The following is a 20,378-nucleotide window of genomic DNA, read 5'->3' as shown; positions in this document are numbered from 1 at the left end:
GGGGCTGTGGGGACTTCTGCCAGGTCTAAGTTGGCCATAGTCAAAAAAGTTTGAGGGTGCCATCCAAAGAAAGGACACTGCAATTAATTTCCTCCAGCTTCCTCTCTTTTTTCCTCAGAGTGGTTTGAGAATTAATGGTTGGACAATGAAGCATTTCTGCATCCCCACACAGGAAATGATAGAGAAGTTCTAAGTGTGATGGTGTAAACATATTATCATCTGAGACAGAAATAGTTGCCTTGTCCACCCAAAGGTACAGTGAGCATATGGGTTGTTGTCTTTTCATCTCCATTTACTATCTGCAGTTTCCCTTTAATAAAAGAACAGAGAAAAGAGAACTAATCCAGCAGTTTAGGCTTCTCATCTATTATAAGGAGAAGAAAAATTCAAAGTCAAAAATCAGTGTGGAATATTTTACTCGCAAGCTTTTAGAAGATACATATAAACAGAGATCAAAGGAAGGCAGAGACACCAGGAGACATGGTTGATTATATCCTTCCAACAGTGGTAACTGTGCCTCAATTTGCAGGGAAATAGGTTCCCTTTCACAGACCTGATGATGTGAGCTGTGGCCGAGACTGGAACACGTCTGGCGCATCCCAGAGCTCCAGCATGGGGGCTTTAGTGGGCTCTGCCCGCCCCCCGCAGCACTTCACGGAGTTCCGGGGGGAGTTGGTGTCTGTGGCAGGATCTGGGTCTGGGTCCTCCTGGCTTCTCATCAGCCCAAGGGCAGAGCACCCACAGAGAAATACAAACACTCCACATGCCATATGCACTGGCGGTGCTTTGTATCTACATTTTTTTAGTTACAAAATATACATTTATTATACCAGAGTTGGAAAATTCTAAACCATATAAAAAAGAAAGTAAATGTCATCATAATCCCTGTACTCGAGAGTAACTACTGTTGCAATGCTGGTCCTGCTTCTTTCAGTCCTGTGTGTGTGCGTGAATATGCACATCTACATGCAGTCAGACATCAACAAGGATTTCCCAGCCCTTCTTGTTTCTGACGAGGCTCAAGCCTGCTGCATGTTCTTCAGAAGCCCGAAGTCTTTCCTAGTGTTCTGGAAATTCCAGGAGTCTCATGTCCTCTGGATCACCTCAGTCTCCAAGCGTCTGTTTCTACAGCCATTTTAATTGCGTTGTTCTGCATTTCATGAACCTAGATGAATACTAAGTCTTTCTTTGGATTTCCATCCCAAATGTCCACTCACACAAAGCGTTTATTGTTAAAACGGACTTTACTGAAAATGGCAGGTGGGGCAGAGTTAGAGTTTAGCTTGCAGCCATAGTAGCGCCTACAAATGGAGGGCCAGGCATCTTTGTGCCCTGCAGGCAGCCCAACACCACCCTCCCGCCCCCCTTGGGGAATGTCTGACTCTGGGGATCTGGGACTCATATCTTCAGCTCTCTCCTCCACCTTTGGTTCCATACCCCCTTCTCCCCCACAAGCCAACATAGCCCCCCAAACCTCCTGTTGGTCTGCACCTTTCAACACCAGACCCTCAAGTTCTCTTTCCTAATACAAGGGATTTGTGAATGAATTTTCTTAAACAAGGACCTTTCTTCTTCCAGTAACTGTTAGAATAACAAAAATCTTGAGATCATACTCTATATACATCTTTATTCTGCCTTTTAAAATTGACCATTACATTTTTAGCACTTTCTCTGTCACTAAACCCTTAATGACACAGTACTTCATTGAATAGTTGCATTCATTTCACTAGTCTGCTATAGTTGGGCAGTCTTTGCTTTGGGGAAATTTATAAAGCAGAAGTAATGAGCTCAAAGGGGTGTGAATATTCTTAAGGTCTAATACTAATTGCCAGATTGTCCTCCAGAAAGGTTAGGTCAATTTGCATACTCCCCAGCTATAAAGGAGAGTGTCAAGTAACATGATTCTTTAAATGATTTGCTAATTTGGCACTGGCTGTGTTAGAGACTATTTCAGGGCAGCAAAATGTCTGGTCACTCAGCGCCTCAGAGAGCCTGAGGCATGAAGGGAGTTCTTGGCCTGGCTGGACTCCAGGACCCTGACGTGGGTCCACAAACCTCTCAGGACCTCTAGTGCCACTGCCTCACCCAGGCAAGGACACCCACTGCCTCGGGTAACCCAAGCAGGCCCTTGCCCCTGCCCCCTGCCCCCTGCCCTTAGAGAGGTAACATTCCCTGGGCAGCTCCTTGTCTACCTTGGGTATGCTGCCTTTGGCCAGGTCTCCCAGCCATTCCTGAACAGAGAAGGAAGGCATTGGGCACTCCACTGTCTCCCTGGCTCAGTGGGGAACAAAGTCTAGACCCACCAAACTCATTTCTTTCTCCCTCATTGGAGCTTGAACATGATCAAGAGCATCAGCTCCCTCATTGCCCATCCTTCGCGGAGAGTGTTTCAAGGGCCCTGCTTTCCCTTCCTCTGAGGTCAGAGGGCTGCCAACAAACAGAGCCTTGGAGCTCATCTTTCCTTCCCACACCCCTTTCCTTTCTGGAGGTGAGAGAGATCTGGGGAATCTGAGCCCTTCCCCCCTTCACGATTAGGACAGTGGCTAAGTTGCACTTTTCCCACTTAGCAGAGCACACGTGTATACAGGCAGCTGAGACACTGGCCATCCAGACTATTTTTAAACAGACTAAAAATACTGACTTACCTCAGAGGACTGTGCTGAAGGGGCTTGTTTAGGGTATCAGATGAACCTTTACAAATATAAAATGCTTTGTGTCACCCTGCTCTTAACGCCCACCATACAGGTTCCTCTGCTGGGAGCCAAGCAGGAAGAGAGTTGTAAACTCAGGCTGGCAAAGGGATGAGGGTAATGGGCAGACTGGGTTTTGTGCTGCTCTGAGTGATTCAGCCTCTCTAGACCCTGGACAGCCCTGGGGGCAGACCCTGAATTGCCAGGCTCAGTACAGGGCTTGACACACAGAAAGTGCCCCAGAAGTGTTGGTTGTTGTCTAGGACCATGCAGGTCATGGAGGCCAGCTGCCAGAGATGCTGTGATCTCTGATACCCCTGTTGAGCCCAGGCATATGCTTGTCCCCCTCCTGCCCCAAGTCCTTCGGCAGTGTCCCCGGACCATCCCCACCTTGCTGTTGCAGAGCAGAGGAGGGTCAAGTGCTCTTCTGTTCCAGGTCAGGCCCTTTGGATTTAACCTTGAGGCAGAGGCTCAGCTGCCCTGACAACCCGCAGCTCCTTTCTGCAGCAGCACCTCCCGCAAAGGTAGCTAGGCACGTCCTTGGCTGCCGGCTTCCTGGGGCGATAAAAATAGCTGAGGCCCTGCAGCTGCTGAATGATGAGTTCTGGAAGGAGATGATTGATTCTCACAGCTGAGCCCCGGGGTCAGTGAGCGCTGTGCAGGCAGAGGGGCCTGGGGTGAAGGCTGGGCTCGGCCCTGGGCCGCTATAGATAGAGCTGTTGACAGAGGGATCCAGGCTCTCTGCACCTGAGGGGAGCACAGCGTCAGCTAATTAAAAGGAACTGCAAAGGGCTCTTGTGGAAGGCAGACCATGCACCATTTTCTTTTAGGCCAGAGTTGACTTTTTTTGATAAGTGCATCATCTCCACACCTTCATGTGGAACAAGGTTCCCACCAGGACAAGAGTTATTTCCAGGGAAAGTGATGGGGTGATAAAGCGACAGGAGCCCATCTTCCCCTGAAACAATGCTGAGGAGCTGGCTGGGCTTATGAAACACCCTAGGGACACAGATGTCAGGCAGCTCCTTACGGCCTGAAGTCACCCCCTGCCCCTCCCTTAGGCTGCAGCAGGGCTCTGCTCGCCTTGCCAGGGGCCTGGGCCTGGGCCATTGACCTGGGCTGCTCCGGTTCTTCACGGTGATCTAAGGTGAACTGTGCCCATGGAGCTCCTGGCTGCTAACAGAGTAGCTTTGAAGCTGGGTCCCACATCACAAACCTGCTGGGCTGTGCACAAGTAAAAAGCTGGACAGGTGATGTTGTACAGCTGGACCAGATCTGGACGATTCAGAGAGAGGGCCATGTGTGTTTACAGAGCATGCTCTTTAGGCAATCTATAGCTCAGTGTGTTCTGTAAAGCACCAATAATAAGGTTTCAGAGACAGAAGGAGAGAGAGAAGAAATTGCTGGAGGAAGGAGACATGAAGAGGCAAATGTGAAAGAATATGCTTTCCCATGTGGTTATTAAAAAGACGATGAGTTGATGAAGTGGCCAAACACAGAAGATCATCCTGACGGCCGCTCCCCAGGAGAAGACACAGGACTGTTATCGGAGCAGAGGGCTGGGAGGGACCCACTGGTTTCTGTTAAAGAAACAAACAAAAAAAAGACTCTGCAGAGAAGCCTGGGTTAGGATCACAGGCTGGAAGGAGCAGGGACCCTCTCTTTGTCTTTTATGCCACCTGTTGGGCATCTAGGTGTGTCTTTGTCTCTCTGGAGACACAGGAGTTGCACAAACTCATGCAATCCCCTCTTCACTGTTCTTTGTTCAGAGGTGGGGTTGTGCGTGTTAAGTTGCTTTAGTCATGTTTGACTCTCTGCAACACTATGGGCTGTAGCCCACCAGGCTCCTCTCTCCAGGCAAGGATACTGGGAGTGGGTTGCCGTTCCTCCTCCAGGAGATCTTCCCAACTCAGGAATCGAAACCACATCTCATATCTCCTGTATTGGCAGGCAGGTTCTTCACCTGTAGGGCCACCTGGGAAGTGCAGAAAAGAAATTTCAGAACAGTAAGGAAACAACCCCAGGGGCCTTCCCATGTGGTCTAATTCTTAGGATTTCACCTTCTACTGCAGGGAGTGCCGGTTCGATCCCTGGTTGGGGATCTAAGATCCTATATGCCTCACGCCTAAAAATCCAAAAGTTAAAACAGGAACAATATTGTAACAGATTCAATAAAGACTTTAAAAATGATCCACATTAAAAAAAAACAAACAGGAAAACAACTTCACAGGTCACCTCCAGCTCTGTTCCTGGCATTTATGGGGGAGAAATGGAGAGTCCTTCTCTGGCAAACCCACCTCTGTCCACACAATGAGGGTCCTCCATATACACACACTGTATAGACACCCCAGCCCTAGCTCTGGCTCTCCATCCCACCAAAACACCACCACTTGGCCACTGCCTGGGGCCAGGAGTGTGCACATGGGCTACCCTTTGGAGGTCAGACCTGGGAAGAGCGCACAGGCTGAGGCCATTTGGACCTGGAATTTCCAGGTTCCAGTTCCCTAGAACAAGCCTAGAGGTGGCGGGTTGTGGGGTGGGTGTCACTGGATCTAGGTGGACACATCCTCGTGGTCACACAGACTTTTCATTGCCTCATGAAAGTGGTGTGACCCAGGAAGGTGAAAATCGGGCCCTTAAAGGGTAGGGTTGAAGGCAGGAACCCCAGTTGCTCAAGTCTAACTGATACTGAGTACATCAAACTGAAGCTGTCCAAAACAGGATGAATTTCCCGCCAAATCGATTCCTCTCCTTGCATTCCACCTCAGTGCCATCTTCCTCCCCCAGGGAACTCTGGGATCCCAACTCCTTCCCCATCTCTGAAGCAGCATTCAGGTCTAGGAATTCCAGCTCCTCCAGAATCTTCCTTCTCTTTCGGTCCTTGGCTACAACCCAGTGAGAACTCTCACTTGTGCCTGAACTGATTTCTTGGTCTCCTGGCTTGATCTCCTCCCATCCAATTTCCACACTGCCACCCCAGCAGTTTTTCCCCAGTGTGAGTATGACCTCTCTACCTTCTGTCCTACTTAAAGCTCTTCAGGGGCTCTCTGTGCCAACAGGATAAAATCCAAGTTCTTCAACCCAGCACACAAATCTCCCTCTAACCCTCCTCTGCCCCGCTCCTCTCTCCCCCAGCCTCCAGCTATCAAACCTAGCCAGATTCACTCACAGTGAGTACAGTGTACCCTTTCTGACCTCCTTGCTCCTTGCTCATTTTGCTCCTTCTGCCTGCAGTGTCCTTGCTTGGCAGCCTGGTCAATGTGTACTTTCTCCCAAATGGTAGCCTTTTCAGTGCCCCCTACCATCTCTTTCCACCCCAGGTAAAACTGATCCCCTTATCTGTAACTGAACTGATGCTCACAGCATAGCAATTAACACATTTTCTGGTATTTACTTGTTTGCGAGTCTTTTTTTCCCTAACTAGCCTGTAAATTCCTGAAGGCAGGGGCTAAATTCTTCTTCTTGACATCCCTATGCTTGGCATGGGAGCATGTGTTGAACTGGAACAGAAAAGCATCCCTGTGATCAAAAATCCTCATCTTTACCACTGCATCACCTGGGAAGACCTGCTGCCACAATCAGATTGTGTGTTGATGTGCATATATTACTTGCTTCATTTTTACCAGATATCATATAGAACAATTCTGAAACAATAGGCAGAAACTGATCACGAAGTTCAGGCATGCATTCAAGGCAGGGATGAGTCCATAAAAGGAGTCTTGCTGAGAACCTTTGGCGCCGCCAGCAGCTGGAAAGGCTCTCGGAGCCTGCAGAAGTTCCAGGGCTGTGGATTCTCTGTCTCAGGTGCCAAGGTCATCTCAGGACGAAGGCCAGGTCAGGTACTTCGGCCACTTGGCGGGCTTCTTCCTCACCCTTGGAAGGGGAGGGAGGGGGAAGGGTAGACAGGTGTGAAACCTACTCAGGTGGTCAAGGCCCAACTGCCCATCTCATCCATCCATGATACCTTGAATGTGGTAGTGCCAAAGATATAATCATGAGCAAGACACAGCCCTGCCATTGAAGGGCCCTCACTCAGCTTGGAAGACAGGGAAATAAACCAGTGGTAACCGTGGAGCAGAACACCTGCCAAGAAAGGGTGAAATACCACGTGATTGAAGGCCCCCGAGCACGCACTGCCCGCCTCCATCGTATGACTCCTGGTCCTGTGTGCTCTTCGCCTCACTCTTTTCTGTTGCAGGGCCTCTGTCCTTGTTCACCAGCCTTCTCTGCACACCTCGTCCCCTGCTGACCCCTCTTCATCTTCCAGCTTCCACTATCATTCCTCACAGAGACCTTCTTCATTGCCTAGCCTATGGCAACTTCTCCATTTTATTCCTTCTCATTTGCTTTAGGCTTCTTGTTTATTTCCTTTAAAGCACTTACCAGGTGTGACTATTTCATTTATTTAAACGTTATTAACTCTTAAATCCACAACAGAATAAGCTCCAACAGAGGCTGCATCCATCCTATTTTCTCTCGTGTGAACAGCATCTGGCACATAGTAGGGGCTCAAGAATCATTTATGAAGCAAGTGAAGGAAAAAAGGACTCTTGTGAATCCTCTAGTGTGTGATGGGGGAGATGTCATGTAAGGTTTCCCAGAGACAGGACATTTGAGTAGGGCCTTGAAGCATTGTTAAGTGTTTGCCAGATGGCAGGACCGTCACAGGTGTACGAGCAGGGATACACGTAGCCCATCTGGGAGGGTAGGGAGGGGCACGACCACTGTTGGCAGTCTGTCCCTTTTTGTGTACAGCCACTAACTGATGCGTGGGGCGAGGTAAACTATTAAAAGTCTGTTTTGACACATCGACCTCTTTGGCAAGCCCATTGAATTCAGCGCACGAGTTAAACAAATGCAGCACAGCTGAACAATTAGAACTCAGGGAGGTATACTTGAGGGACCCAACAAGGACGACAAGGACACTCAAGTGACCTCAGATGATTCCGAAACCTGGGAAAAATACCCCGGCAAGCCCAAGTCATCTGATCATGAGACTCATCTCCTGATCGCCTCTGACTGCTTACAAAGAGCTGGCCAAGGACATTCCAACTCTTCCAGGCCATCAGGCCAAGTTCCCAGGGACAGCTAGCCACTCAGCTCTCTCCCCCATCACACCCAAGGGCTGCATCCCATCAGCTGGCAGACACCTGCCCCAGAGCCAGCAAAACCACCACCACTTTTGTACGGGGCCACGGGGAGAGGCTGTGGTTGGCAGAGCCCGGTGATTTATGACCTCCAGGCTCACCACCAGCACTGTGCCAAGTAGAGTCTCCAACTTCCCCAGGCATGGTCTCTCAGTTCCAGTGATTTATGGATCCCGAGGGCACCAGTCACTTTTTCCTTCTGCTCTTTCTGCACCCTCCAGGACAAACAGGTTTCATACCCTGTGGTCCTATTGCGTGTGATGACAAAAAGAGGTTCCATTGGCCCATATCCTCTCTGCACCTGCTGTTGGGGGATGATGGCTGTTGATCGGCAGCCACATCCATTTCGCTGGCATTTCTTCAGCTCTTTGTGTGGTGCCCGGGCACCAGCCATCGTGTTCTTTCTATGGCTTTGTCGGTTGCCAGGATCCACTTCCCACCTGTAGCAGGCCTGGCTCAAGACTGTGAGGTTGGGTTTTCTTTCTGTCCTTCTTTCTCTCTTTCCCTCCCCCATCTGTGTGTGTTAGTTGTTCAGTCATGTCCAACTCTTCGTGACCCCGTGGACTGTAGCCCACTAGGCTCCCCTATCCATGCAAGCTTACTGGAGTGCCAGTTCCTTCTCCTGGGGGATCTTCCCGATTCAGGGATTGAACCCTGGCCTCCCACGTTGCAGGCAGATCCTTTACTGTCTGAGCCACCAGGAAAACCCCTCCATCTATAAGAATCCATAAATCTTAGCTTGATTTCTTGGCATGAAGAACCAAAGTGTCTGAATTTCCTTCCACGAGAGTTGAGCAGTCGTAACAGTTTCCCTGTCAGTGCTGCCCTTGAGCAGCTGATACCCTGAACCTGCCCTGTTTGTGCTGTGCAGTGAGTGGGTCTTGAACTTCTTCCAAATCATGCCTTTATTCCAAGCAGTCACAGGAGAACGGGAAAATGGCACTCTTGCATTGCTCTTGGGTTCTATCAAGGCAGTGGCATCCTTGGGATCCAGAACATGGAGAGGCACAGTCAAGACAGAGTGGGAGGGAGGTGGGGGAGTACCTCGCAGTGTCGCCAGCTTTGAAGACCATGCATGCATGCTCAGTCCCTTCAGTCGTGTCTGACTCTTTGGGATCCCATGGACTGTAGCCCACCAGGCTCCTCTGTCCATGGGATTCTCCAGGCAAGAATACTGGAGTGGGTTGCCATGCCCTCCTCCAGGGGATCTTCCTGACCCAGGGATTAATCTTTTGTCTTCTGCATTGCAGGTGGGTTCTTTATTGCTGAGCCACCTGGGAAGCCCTTGAAGGCCATAGTTCCTTGGCAAAGAATCATAACTTTCTTGAACCTACAGGGGGTATTTGGGCATTTACCAGGTAGAGGCTGGTGTCTGCAGGAAATCACAAGCAAAAAGCAAGAGCAGCCATTCAGTGAGATCAGATCCTTTTCTCTCTGCTGTGCACTGGCGAGTGGAAGCACGCGTAGACAGTCCAGCACCATGGCTCTCGTGCTCACCCTGTGGCAGTGCCTCTGTGTTCTGCTCAGGAGAGCTGACGTAAGCCAGCCCAGTTGGCTTTCAGCTCCAAAGGTGGCAGGCAGTAGCAGGACATGTCCGGTCTCAAGGTGGGGGGTGGGGTGGGGTGCCAGGGCTGCTTCTCCAAGTGCACCAGGCTGCTGCATGTAGCTGCCTTCCCTCTGGTTTCTGGTGGCCTCCCCAGCCTTGAGGGGCCTGCCTGTATTCCTTTCATCAGCAGAGCCAAACAAACTGTGGGCTGGAGACTCTGGGATGTGGGGAAGGTGCCCACAGTGCTTGATCCAGGAGTCCCTGCTCTCAGGATGATGGCATATTGTGTGTGTGTGTGTGTGTGTTCAGTCATGTCCTATTCTTTTGTGACCCCATGGACTATAGCCTGCCAGGCTCCTCTCTCCATGGAATTCTCCAGCCAAGAATACTGGAGTGGGTTGCCATGCCCTCCTCTAGGAAATCTTCCCGACCCAAAGACTGAACCCACATCTCTTGCATCTCCTGTATTGGCAGGCAGGTTCTTTACCACTGCACCATCTGGGAAGCCTGAAGGCGTATTGCGGGGAATTAGTAATGTATGATACCACTTTGGAGCACTCACTGCCTCTCAGGGACTATGCTAAGTACTTTACATCATCTCACTGAATCCTCTCAACAACTTGTCAGGAATCCCTTTTTTCGCAACTTTCACAGATGAAGAAACTGAACTTCCTGAGAAATAATTATCACACAACTAGTAATTGGGAGAGCCAAGAATTCTACATGACTCCACTGCTCATGTGCTTAATAAAGAAATTATACTGCTTTCCATGAGGGTTATTAGGAATTCATATATTTAAGAAGCACTAGGTAAATTAGTCAAAATTCCAAACAATAGTTAAATCTAGGATATTCAGATAAAGCAAGTAAATTTCCAAAATATAACTTGAGACAAAGCAGAAATACCACCTACCCTCTGACTCCCAGGACGATTCTAAGGCAGCCACCAGCTGCTTTGGTTTCCTCTGCTCCTGGAGATGGCAGGGGGAAGGGCACCTCTCAGCTCCTCCTGGACTTACCTGGTTGGGGTGAAACCTTGAGCGTAGACTTCCAAAGACCCAGACATCTTGGGGGCACCATTTTTCTCCCTACCATGTACAGGTTTTCTCATTCAGTCCTCGTGGTAGCCACATGAAGTATATATTCTTATTATACTCATTTTGCAGATGGGGAAAGTGAGGCTTCCAGAGTTTATGTGACTTTCCCAAGGTCACGTCTGCTTGAGCTGCTCTAACAAAATACCGTAAACTGAATGGCTTAAACAATAAAGATTTTTTGCAGTTCTGGAGGCTGCAAAGTCCAAGATTAAGGTGCAGGTAGACCCAGTATCTGGTGAGAGCCTACTTCCTGGTGTGCAGATGGCTGCCTTTTTACCCTATCCTCACGTGGCAGAGAGAGGGAGAGAGAGATATCATGTCTCTTTCTCTCTTTGTAAGGGCATTAATCTCCCTAGGAGGTCCCCACCCTCATGACCTCATCTAATCCTAATTACTTGCCAAAGGCCCCACCTCCAAACAGCATTGCCCTGGAGATTAGGGCTCCAACATCTGGATTTGAGACAGAATATTTGGACACAAGTATTCAGTTCATAGCAGTCACATAACCAGGAAGTGTCAGAGCTAGGATCTGAGCACAGATGATCTGACTCTGTTATATTCTAGTGATATTTTCCCATAAGTGATATATGGCTCTTCTGTAGCCTATTTTTTAAAAAATTAAAGTGGAGTGCACTTGCTTTACGGTGTTTCAGGTATACATCAAAGTGGTTTGGTTTATATATATATATATATATGCACATATATACATATTTGATTATTTTTCATTATAGGTTATACAAGAGTTTGAATATAGTTCCCTGTGCTATACAGTAAATCCTTGTTGTTCATCTATTTTAGGTATAGTGGTGTGTATCTGTTAATCCTATACTCTTAATTTATCCCTCCCTGCCTTCCCCTTTTGTTGTTGTTGTTCAGTCACTAAGTTGTGTCCAACTCTTTGTTACCCTGTGGACTGCAGTACACCAGGCTTCCCTGTCCTCCACTATTTCCTGGAGTTTGCTCAAGTTCATGTCCATTGAGATAGTGATGCTATCTCATCATTTCATCCTCTGCTACCCGCTTCTCCTTTCACCTTCAGTCTTTCCCAGCATCAGGATCTTTTCTAAAGAGTTGGCTCTTTGCATCAGGTGGCCAAAGTATTGGAGCTTCAGCATCAGTCCTTCCAATGAATATTCAGGGTTGATTTCCTTTAGGATTGATTGGTTTGATCTCCTTGCAGTCCAAGGGACTCTCAAAAGTCTTCTCCAGCATCACAATTTGAAAGCCTATTTTTCTTTAAATTTCATAATGCATTTTGACCATATTTCTTTATGAATAAATATCTACAACTTTGTTTTAATGACTGGATCATGGATAGGATGAGGATACAAAGGGTGGAGTCCAAATTCTTCTTCATGATACTCATGATCTTATTGCTTTATATCTTTGTAAAACAAAGATAATAGTAATAATACCTACCATGTGATGTTGGAGACTGCATGTCAGTATGATTTGCAAATCATAATTTTCTATATAATGTAAGTCATAATGATCATTGTTATTATTATGTACCAGGGTAAGGGGACTCCCCATGGGTTGGAGTGCTCTGGGGAACAGAAGTGCTGGTTATCTGGATGTGCTCCAGGTTTTAATCAGCTGGAAACCCATCTACTAGGGAATTGTCTTTCCGATTGCATTGGTTCTTCATTGAATGGAACATATTAGACCAAGAGTTAGCAAACTGTTTTTTCTGAAGGGCCAGAGAGTAGATATTTTAGGCTTTATTTGGGCCATATTGTCTCTGTCATTACTGTTCAACTCTGCCATTATAGTGTGAGGGCAGCCACAGGCAACAGATGTGAGGCCATGTTCCAATAAATCTTTATTGTGGACATTGAAATTTGAATTTCATATCATTTTTTAATTATTTCAAACAGAATTTTTCCCTCTTTTTTTTTAATTGGGGGATAATTACTTTAAGTATTGTGTTGGCCTCTGCCACACATCGACATGAATCAGTCACAGGTATACATATGTAAAAATATGGACCGTTTTGTGAATTGGCATGTCATCCTTGTGCAGGGGCCATGCTAATCTCTGTATCGTTCCAATTTTAGTGTATGTGCTGCCAAAGCGAGCACTCACATGATTTTAACATCACAGAACAGTATTCACAGAACGGTATTCACAAAACAGTATTCTTTTGACTTTCAAAATCATTTAAGACTACAAAAACATTTCTAGGCTCAAGGGCTATAGTTTACCAAACTCTGAGTTAGATTATCAAGGGATGTTTGTTTTTTTTTTTCCATGGAAATGCATTTCGGATAACTTGTGTCGGAGTCACTGAGGAGGAGAATGCTGTTAAAGTGCAGCTTCCTGGTCCCCACACCAGACCCACTGAACCAGATTGTGAGGGAAACCACCTGGGCCCCTGCAGTTTCAGCAGATTCTCCCAGGTGACTGTGAAATACATTAAGTGTAGGGAGCCATTTTAGCTAAAAGGAAACCAAGAGCGTTGGTAGAGAAGTTTTCAATTTTGGCAGGAAAATGAGGTCAACTGACAAAAACAAGTGTTTCCTACCCAGGCAGGTTCTTTTGGAATATTTTTAAAGTCACTTGGATTCCCCTATTTATGAGTTTTTTTAGTCTTACTCAGACCCCCAGTGCTGTGTTTTCCAAAGAGAATGAGCAAGCATCAGAGCCCTCCTCAGATCATATTGATTTTTGTTCTGAGTCCACCTCCCTATTTTTCTTCCTAGCTAAAAGAACCCCAGTTTTGTTCTGGCATTCAGCCTGAAGGAAGGGGACCCTTTTGCAATAATGTTTATCCCTTTTGCTAGATGTTTATCTTCAAGATGGCTCTTTAGGGAAAAGAAAAACCCTGTATCATGTTTGCCAGTTCCTGTGGTGTAAATATGCCCACCACGGACAGTCTCAGGCTACCAACAGGAGATCACCAAATGGAGGGTGTGGGGAGAGACGTGTGCTGTCAGCTCTTTTGAGCTGATATGAGCTGCCCTATGGCCACCCAGGGACCATGGGTCAAAGTCAATCATGGTGATGCCATCTCTCTGTAGTAATTGGCTTGTGACCAAAAAATATTCTGGGGCAGTACTGAGTGCTTTAAGAAAAGTTTTCTTTATCAATAAAGGAAGGGGTTGCTTCTCTTATTTCACTGCAGTAATTCATACTCCACTGCAGTTAGTACTGACAGGCATCTTGTGGTTGTGAAGGCAGCTGGCCTGAGGACAACTCATACATCATGGATTTTAGAACAGAGACAGGGAAGGGACTCAGGTCCTCGGTGATGTGATGAAGCTGCTGAAAGCACTGTGTTTCAGGACTTCTAGTTCTGTGCATTCCAAAATATTCCAGGTTGTTGAATCTCTGTGGGCTGCGATTTCTGTTACTAGCAGTAGAAAGCTTCCGAACTGATGTATCTTCTCTGCACTGATCACTCAGAATCTCGGCAGAGAAGACACATGAGTTATTACTCAGCCTGTAGCACCGCACCAGGGGTGACTGCGGAGCAGAACTTCAAGGACTCCGCAGCAGTGGAGCTCAAAGTCAGCGTCTCACAGCTCATTCTCTCTCCCCTGCACCACCATCCAAAGCCCATTTACCATGTGAAATGTCACCAACTTTCTGTCTCGCATATCTTGCTCCAGCAGCGTTAGCTCAGGTGATGTAGGACATTACTAGGGCTCCAGCACCAGCTTGTGCGGTTGAGGTTTAAATGAATTTCATCAGCATGATTAAATACTTATTACATGAGTCAAACATACGGGCTTCATTAAGCTAGTGAACTCCCAGGAACCTCCTCTTCTGTGTATACAACCCATCTGGGCTCTCAGATTACTTTAAAGAAACGGGATAAGTGGAGTTCGATATGACAGCCAGGTCGTCTTTCAGCATTATACTCTCAGAGGAAACGCATCTTCCATTGCTAACTCTGGCTCCCATGCAACTGGGTGCAGAGGTTTTTTCCATCTGCTTCTGGCCTCCGTGAAAGCCTGACATGATGCTGAAATTGAGACTTGAAGTGTAACTTGCCAGGACATGACAGACATACTTTTCTCATTGGAGCATGGAACATTGTCTAAAGTCATTTGCAAAAACACAGACCCTGGGCCTTTTACAAGGAGGGCACACCTTGGAAGCAAAATAAAGGACAAGGTTTAATGAACTTACTGGGCCTCTGCTAGTCGTTATTAGAAGCTCTTTATCAAATTAAAGGCCTGCTGGGAAGGCAGCTGGGTGCCGAGCAGCAGTGACATGCGTTAAGTGCCAAAGTGGGTTTTAATTGGCTGTTTAAATGAGGAAAAGCTCCCTGCAGTGTGACAGACACACATGGCGGGTGTGTGCAAACACACAGGCACCCACACATGCACACACATCCGTGTGGAGCCCCAGGCAGTCTGGGAAATCACAGGAATCACATTTTTGGAATGCTGACATCCTCAGAGTGCGAACGCAAACCCACCAGGAAGGGAACCCTAAAACATGTGGCGTTCATCTCTATGAACGCCAGTTATTATCTCTGATAATAATAAATAACAGCGATGCAGCAGTAAGTTGTTTCAGTGCTGCTGGATTCATACTGTACGTAGTCCAGCTACGCTGCCAAGGTCCTCTCACTCTGGGATCAAGCTCAGGGTTTTTCCTTGTCTTGCATTTCTATCAAGCCATCGACATATCAAATGGGGACACATTAGCTACCTTGCAGGAATGTTATAAGAGACTTACACAAAGCTCCTCACTGTGCCCGGTGTCTATACAAGGCCCAATAATTGATAATTATTTTGACTGAAGTAAAAATTTTCTACTGTTTTCCAAAAAGATTATTAGGGGTTACTGATTCCTAATAGCTATGTTCAGGATGAGAGGCATTGAAGCCTAGTAGCTAAGAGCACAATCTTTCACGCCAGCTTGATGTGAGTTTGTATGCTGATTCTACCATATCACGGAGAAGGCAATGGCACCCCACTCGAGTACTCTTGCCTGGAAAATCCCATGGACGGAAGAGCCTGGTGGGCTGCAGTCCATGGGGACGCAAAGAGTCAGACACGACTGAGCGACTTCCCTTTCACTTTTCACTTTCGTGCATTGGAGAAGGAAATGGCAACCCACTCCAGTGTTCTTGCCTGGAGAATCCCAGGGACGGGGGAGCCTGGTGGGCTGCCGTCTATGGGGTCGCACAGAGTCGGACACGACTGAATCGACTTAGCAGCAGCAGCAGCAGTCTACTATATCAGGGTACCTCTCCAAACCACAGACTCTTTTTCTGCAAAATGGGGTGAGTCATACCTGCTTCATAGACTGGTAGGGAGATCATACGACCTTGTCAGAAAAGAGCTGAGCACAGTGTGTGCACATGGTCTGTGTGGCCACCAATACGCTTATTAAGGTTGTAAGTGTTTCTGTTCTCCGGTGAGAAATGAGGAGACTCAGTTACATAGTGGCTGTGGGACAAGCCCCAAGGACACCTCAGCTTTTCACAGAGGCTCCCAGCAAGTGTTCTTTTAGTCAAACCACCGCTTGAGTGTATGGGATGGAATCTTACCAACTGACTGTGGCAGGTACAGGGCTTTTAAGGGACTAGGGACATATTCAGGACACATGGGGAGGAAGCATTGACAAAGGAAGAGATCTGGAGTCAGTGTCTTGCTGTTCACCCCTTAGAAAGCTGGGGCTCCTGCACAGAATGAGTATGAACACATTTTGACCCAGAATAACTCTGTGACAACTCTGTGACACAGCTAGGGCCCCCATTTCTAGACTTCAGCTTGTTTTACTGAGAAGGTTTCTTGTTGGGTTGAGATTCTCAAAACCAGGAGGGAAAATTTATCCCAAGGAGGGCAACTGTTTTTTATTCCATAAGAAGGTTTATTCTCTTTTTTATTCTTGATCAAAATAATTTTATTGGTACTCCGAGCTTGCTATTTGACAGAAGATTTCAAATGAACTTCTAAGAGCAACATCTCCCAGGTTTCTTTATAGGGTGGTGTGCAGTAGCCACTGTAACTTCTGGCTTCCTGTCAGCACCAGTTTGGTGTAAAGTTATGAGGAAGGTGGGGGAGGGAGAGGGGAAGGAATACACAACTAGAGAGGTTGGGAGAGCTGGTAAAGTGACCATCTTTTGAAGAAGTTAGACATATTAAAGAACCTCGGCCTACCACTGCTGATGCGGAACTTAAAATCCAGGATGTGGGTCCTTGGAGCCATTGTGAATTGGGAGATGTTTTCATAAAGGCTGCAAAAACAAACGCTCCCGGTTGAAAGCATGAGGCTACGTGCATTTAAACACACACCCTCTGTTCCAATAACACCGCAATTCCAAGTGATCCCTGGTGCATCAGCAAGGAAGCGAACAAACTCCTTCATTTCCCAACATCCTTGCTGGGCTTGGAGGGACCACTGTTGCTCTGTTTTGCAGCCCCGCAAGGCTTTAAACTTGAAATAGCAGCGTCCCAGGGATTTTACAAATGAGCCACAGCAGGCTGGACGTGGGCTATGGATTCATGGGCTGCCGGGGGGTTAATATCTCTTGCAATTACAAATCAGAAAAAAGCCTGCATTCTTCTTCATTTCTCCTGCTTCACACATCTTTGGCAGCTGGGCTTCCCAATGCTTCATTTAGGCCCATGCCCGTGAAGGGCCGGATCAGCAGGCACAGGCCATCAGGCAGCCATGTTAAGCCCTTGGCCTGGATCCCTGCTCCCTGCACTTGGGTGAGACAGACAGGCCTTTGTGTGCCTGGAGCCGGTTAAGCCAGGATGTGACTGTGAGCTGGAATCTGACCTTTCATGGGCTCCAGCACCTGTCAGAAAAAAACGAACAAGCCTGGGGTGTTTTTTCCGCTCCGGACTTAAATGCCAGTTCTGTGACTCCCTCACAGTGGAACGGTGCCAAGGCAGTTGTGGTCAACTCCGGCTCTCTGAGGAGCAAACCTGAGACTTGAGTGATGGACGGCCCTGTGTTTCTAAGGCCTGGCCAACTCTCAGCTTAGAAGGAATTCAAGCCAAGCTGAGGACACCAATGCTCTGAGTTAGGAAACTCAGAGCAGAACCACATAGCCATATTCCTTTGGCACCCTGCAGGGTGTGTGTGTGTGCATGCACACACATACACACGCACACATGTGCATTCCACATTGGAACAAAGACCCAGTCACAGTGACCCTGACACTGGTGTCCATCAAGGGACAAGTTTGAGACCCACCCCACACTGGCCTATTGTAGTCTTCTGAGTCTGAAGTACTGGTCACACTTGGGGCAGACCCAGCCGGGTACGATCTGCAGCACCAAAGGGGACAAATGGTTTATCCTTCTTGAACCTCAACTTCCTCAGCTGTTAAATGGGGAGAAAAAGGCCTAATTCCAAGGGTGATGTTGTTGTGCATTAAATGAGATGATACACACACATCATGAGAACCTCGCCTAAGCACCTTGGTCAATAGCCATGTTTCCCTTCCATTCCACAGGGTGTGCTGAGGCTGGAGGAGGGCCGAGGGTGCTGGCCACCACTGATACTACATTGCCCAAGGGACACATCCCCCCTGATCCAGGAAGAGAGGCTGACCCAGCCCGTCAATGACTTTAGATGTGGGAGGACAACTTTTTTCCAAAGTGTGGCCTTGGAGAATCATGTTCAGGGCTCCTTAGTGGCCTGATATTCAGTTGGAGGTGGTGCCACTGCCAGAAGGGCATGGAGGCCTGGTTGGTTGGTATATTTACCTGCACTCTGAATAGGGTCAGAACCCTACAGAGATGGAGGAAGGCTGATGCAACACCAGGCTTCTTGCTCTGGAGTGTGTCACTTTGAAGAGAACATGGCCACTGTGCCTGCAGCCTTCCCTCTGGGGATCCTGCGTGTGCAGAGATGTCAGAATGTCAGAGATGTCAGATGTCAGGATGTAGGCTAGCAGTTCAATGTTAAGGAGCAGCAGTTCAGGTGGAAAGAAATGTCTACAGTTAGACAGATGCCTGCCCCAGAGCCTGAGACATGCAGGAGACGGCAGTGAAAAAACTCTGAAGTCTCTTCATCATTGTCAAGCTATTGAATACTTTAAAAATACGTAAACATTATCATTTCAAATGCATTTTTGCATTACATTGATCAAAAATGAACAAAATTGTGCTTTAGAAATGAAGTTTCTGTTTCTTGTTTGACTTTACTACATCTTATGAAAATAGGTGCATAGTTTTTAATAAATTTGGAGAGTGTTAGGAGAGGGCAATGGCACCCCACTCCAGTACCCTTGCCTGGAGTATCCCATGGACGGAGGAGCCTGGTGGGCTTCAGTCCATGGGGTCGCTAAGAGCCGGACACGACTGAGCGACTTCACTTTCACTTTTCATTTTCATGCATTGAAGAAGGAAATGGCAACCCACTCCAGTGTTTTTGCCTGGAGAATCCCAGGGACGGGAGGGCCTGGTGGGCTGCTGTCTATGGGGTCGTACAGAGTCGGACACGACTGAAGTGACTTAGCGGCGGCAGCAGCAGTAGGTTCATGTAATGGAAAAGGCTGGCTCTGCCTTGGGGGAATCTCAAGGAGATAAGTCATCATTTTCCAGAGAGAATATAACTGAAATTTGGTGACAGGTAGCCATGACTGGCAGCTGGGATGACTGGCTCCAGAACTAAGATGCTGAGCCGAGAAAGCAAATAAGTGTGTATGAGTCTTCAGTTGGAATGTGGTTGTTGACTTGAAATAAGCTGCTTCTCACATGGGCAACTCTATGTAGTTGGTGCCAGTATAAGTATAAGGGAGGTTTATTGAACCATTCTCCTAAAGAGCACAGAGTAGGCCAGTTAGTAAACACACAAATAGGTTATCAAGTCCATTACCTTTATATAATTTAATTTTAAAAAGATATCATTACTGGTCAGACTGTACATTTTGTAGTCTTTTTTCCCCTAATGTTTGAGACTCATAGTTTGCCATTTAAATATGTACTTCCCTTTAAATATATCATGTTTAATCCTCAAAAGCGGAGAAGGCAATGGCAACCCACTGCAATACTCTTGCCTGGAAAATCCCATGGATGGAGGAGCCTGGTAGGCTGCAGTCCATGGGGTCGCTAAGAGTAGGACACGACTGAGTGACTTCACTTTCACTTTTCACTTTCATGCATTGGAGGAGGAAATGGCAACCCACTCCAGTGTTCTTCCCTGGAGAATCCCAGAGACGGCAGGGCCTGGTGGGCTGCCATCTATAGGGTCGCACAGAGTCGGACATGACTGAAGTGACTTAGCAGCAGCAGCAGTAGCAGCAGCAATCCTCAAAAGGATTCCCCAAAGGGAGCTTTCACTGTCCCCATTTCACAGATGAGGACAGAGGCTCAGGGAGGTTGAGTAACCTGTCCAGCATCACCCAGCTAGAAAATGCCAAAACTGGGATACAAACTCAGGTCTGTTTATTTCAGGACTCAAATTCTTATCAAAAATACTATGTTACTGCTTTCCATTGCTTCTTAAAATGTCATTCCTTTACAACAAAAACATTCAGATGATCATAATTTGATTTTTTGGTTTAAAGGGTGACTTTAATCCATCAAATTGTATACTGACAATATATTCCTCTGTATCTTTCAAAAAAGGTCTTTGTTTTAAAAATTCAAATGAAAATTTTTAAATGCTCTAAATCAGATTTTCACTGGAAGCATGTTATCTGATCATGTGATTATTTTATGTTTGATAAATATTCACTGCTACTGTTCAGTCCTCAGTCGAACAGTTAAAAGGTGGCTGGTTTTAGTCTTAATCTGAAATACATTAGGAAGGTCAGCCAAACCCAGGCAGGCTTCGCTAAAGGTTTTTTGCATTGGTCACAGTTTTGACTTATAGATCATCAATTAGTTGCAGATGTCGACAGTAATATGGAGTGTAGGAAGGGTCAGAAGAACACTTCGTTCCCATTTGAGAGGAATTCAGAACTTAAAAAAATACTCTG

General features: G+C 47.1%; 1 long non-coding RNA gene and 1 other non-coding gene across 2 annotated transcripts; both read right to left on the bottom strand.

Moving 5' to 3' along the window:
• Positions 1-399: 399 nt before the first annotated feature.
• LOC147364232 (uncharacterized) lies at positions 400-10,725 on the bottom strand. Its single transcript, XR_015134227.1, has 3 exons — positions 10,403-10,725; positions 4,558-4,665; positions 400-4,263 (listed from the first exon to the last, which is right to left on the bottom strand). It is a non-coding gene; the product is annotated as an uncharacterized LOC147364232 (long non-coding RNA).
• A 1,732-nt stretch (positions 10,726-12,457) lies between these two features.
• On the bottom strand, positions 12,458-12,561 carry LOC147364231 (U6 spliceosomal RNA). Its single transcript, XR_015135654.1, has one exon. It is a non-coding gene; the product is annotated as a U6 spliceosomal RNA (small nuclear RNA).
• Between the last annotated feature and the right edge of the window lie 7,817 nt (positions 12,562-20,378).

Source organism: Bos grunniens, chromosome 10 (genome assembly GCF_055505025.1).
Source record: "Bos grunniens cultivar Pamir isolate PY7600 chromosome 10, Bosgru_T2T1.0, whole genome shotgun sequence".
In the NCBI taxonomy this organism is placed as follows: Eukaryota; Metazoa; Chordata; class Mammalia; order Artiodactyla; family Bovidae; genus Bos; species Bos grunniens.
Note: the sequence above shows the minus strand (reverse complement) of the source record. Positions and strands in the feature narration are given on the sequence as shown.